Source organism: Papaver somniferum, unplaced genomic scaffold (genome assembly GCF_003573695.1).
Source record: "Papaver somniferum cultivar HN1 unplaced genomic scaffold, ASM357369v1 unplaced-scaffold_128, whole genome shotgun sequence".
In the NCBI taxonomy this organism is placed as follows: domain Eukaryota; kingdom Viridiplantae; phylum Streptophyta; class Magnoliopsida; order Ranunculales; family Papaveraceae; genus Papaver; species Papaver somniferum.
In genome coordinates, this window is record NW_020621936.1 from 1,465,380 (window position 1) to 1,468,302 (window position 2,923).

Genomic DNA, 2,923 nt, shown 5'->3' on the forward strand with positions numbered 1-2,923 from the left:
GCCCTGAATTAAAATCCACCATCAACATTAAGTCCCCTGCCTAGCGCATAATGGTTGCATTATTGTGGGGTAGGCATGAGATGATGAAAGTTAAAGATAAAAATTATGAGACAAAGTTAGATGTTACCAGGAGAGACGGGTCGTCTTGTCCTTGGAGCATGTCACGTTCAAGAGGCGTCCAGGCGAGCGTTCCCTAGCATGATGTATGTCTTGGCTGCTTCGGTCGACCTTGCTACGCCTTCTTCGGTCGAGAGCCTTCTCCGTGTTTGCTCCGTTCGAATGTCGGTCTTGCCGGATCGACCTTGTTATGCCTTCTTCGGTCGAGGGGCTATTGCGCCTGCTTGATCGAACGTGGGAGTGATGTGCCTAATCGACGGACTGCTACGCCTGCTTCGTTCGTGGGAGTACGCCAGGTGTGACGACGATCTTGGTGGGACCGGTTTCTTCCTTCAGGTATTTGAGCCAAGAAGGAAATAGAACTTGTATGCTCCTCTTCCCATACACAACCGTGCATGTAACCCTGAACGGATGTGGACCCCACCATGTATATGCTTCGACCAAACGTTACCATGTTGCACCTGTTTGATAGGCATGTGGACCCGCCTACTTCGCTCAACCGTGGGACTCATCATGCGTCTGCTTGATCGAACGTGGGCTTGTTGTGCCTTCTTTGGTTAAACGTGGGTCCACTGTGTGCCTGCTTTGGTCGAATGTGGGACCCGATGTAGGCATGCTTGCTTCGAACATGGGAAGATGTGCATGCTTCAATTAAATACGGGTCCACCGTGTACATGCTTCAAACGTCGGCCCTGTGCTTCGACTGAAAAACGGCCCTGCTGTGAGCGCATATTTCATTCGAATACCAGCCTTATGACCTTGATCAACTCCGTCTTCATGGACTCGACCAACACCGGCCTTGTTTGCTGACGTGTCCCAATACCAGCATTACTTGCTGACGTGGCCCAATACCAGCCTTGTGACCTTGATCGGCCTTGACCAATACCGGCCTGACGTGACCCCAGCCTACTTGCGTGACGTGATATCAGTCTTGCTTGCATGACGGGATATTAGCCTTGCGATCTCGAAGAATACCAGCTTTGCGGACTTGAGCAACACCGACTTCGTTTGCTGACGTGGCTCAATACCAGCCTTGCTTGCTTTGCCCGAACGTGGGACCCGCCGCGTGTCTGCTTTGCTTGGGGCCGGCTGTGCCTGCTTTGACCAATTTGGGGCTAGCTGTGCCTGATCAAGTGGGACCCTCCGCGTGCCTGCTTTGACCAGACACCAAACCTGTTGCCTCACCCAACACCAGACTTGCTCCTTGACCAACACCGGCCTTTCCCTGACGAACACCGACCTTGCTGATTTGACGAACTCCGACCTTGCTGACGGACATCGCTGACTCGACCGACACCGGCCTTGCTGTCTTGTTTCGTTCGAACACCAGCCTTGTCCCGTATACCAGCTTTGTTACTTCTACCAACACCGGCCTTGCTGCTGTGACGTCTTGCTGACTAACATTGGCCTTGCTAACCATCGGTCTTCCCTTTGCTCGTGGGACCCATGCGTTCTTGCTTTGCCCAAACATGAACCTTGTATGTTCGAACGTGGTGTGGGTCCCGATGAGAGCGTTGAAGCAGCTTCTGGAGAGAGCAGGTCCTGGAGGGCGTTAGAGCAGCTTCTGGAGCGAGCAGGAACCGGGGAGCGTTGAAGCAGCTTCTGGTGGAGGGAGCGTTGAAGCGGCTTCTGCTGGAGAGAGCGTTGAAGCGGCTTCTGCTGGAGAGAGCGTTGAAGCGGTTTCTGGTGGAGGGAGCGTTGAAGCGGCTTCTGGTGGAGGGAGCGTTGAAGCATCTTCTGGTGGAGAGAGCCTTGAAGCGGCTTCTGCTGGAGAGAGTGTTGAAGCGGCCTCTTCTTCAGCTTGGTTTCTCTTTGCGAATTACATGCTTCTTGATTGAATATCTCTCTTGCGTTGAAGAAGTTCTTGACTGACGGCGAAGGAATTTCATGCTGAGCCTCAGTCCCCAAGCGTGGTCTACGTGGCTCCATCTTGTATGCCCGATGGGCCTTTTGTACGTAATGGTTGTTGATATGGTGAAGCTCTGGATGGTATCAATCGACGAGCAACAACAGTTCTTGGCAACAGTTGTGATCAGAAGAGATTGGCAGGGAGAGGCGTGGTGGCAACTTGCACGAACTTGGCACCCTCTTAAGTCCCAGGTGCAATATCCTTTGGTAACGGAACTACTTTTTCCACGGGAGACAAATTCTGAAAGCGTCTATCATTGATGTAGTTACCGTCGATCCAGATATGGAATATATTGGACGTTGTTTCATTATTGCGGCAGTCGTGCACGTGGTGCTAGAGTTGAAGTTGGCAAATTTGGACGCGCAGGATGTTGTATCTCGGTGGCTTTCCTCTTGCTGCTTTAGTGAAACTGCTTACAGAAGGCTGAAGGTTGTATTGCCTGTTGGTGAGATGTATGCTTCCGCGAACATCATGAGGCTCTTCATTACTAGCAGGCTTGTTCTTTCTAGCAGGGCAGGTGCTGTCGCAACTAAGCGTTTAGCAGCTTCACGGAGTTCAGAGGATGTCTGAAAGCGCAGGTTCTTCGACAAAGCACGATAGACAGGTTCCGTCATATTGATACACAATTACACCACTTTTTGTTCAGTCACTTTTGGATCGTGACCCTCAAGTGTCCTGAATTCGGGACGCTCCAGTAGATCCAAAGATGTCAATGGCTCGCTCTTTGTCTGGGCTGACATGATAGGTGAACCCTTTGTGATGATTTAGAGATGACAATATTCTTTGAATCTTCCAAAACGCTTCCTGTTGTAGTGCGGTCCAGACGAAACTTTCTCCTCTCTTCAGCAAGGGAGTGAATAAAGCAACGAGCTGGGCTAAGACAGGTATAAAACGTGG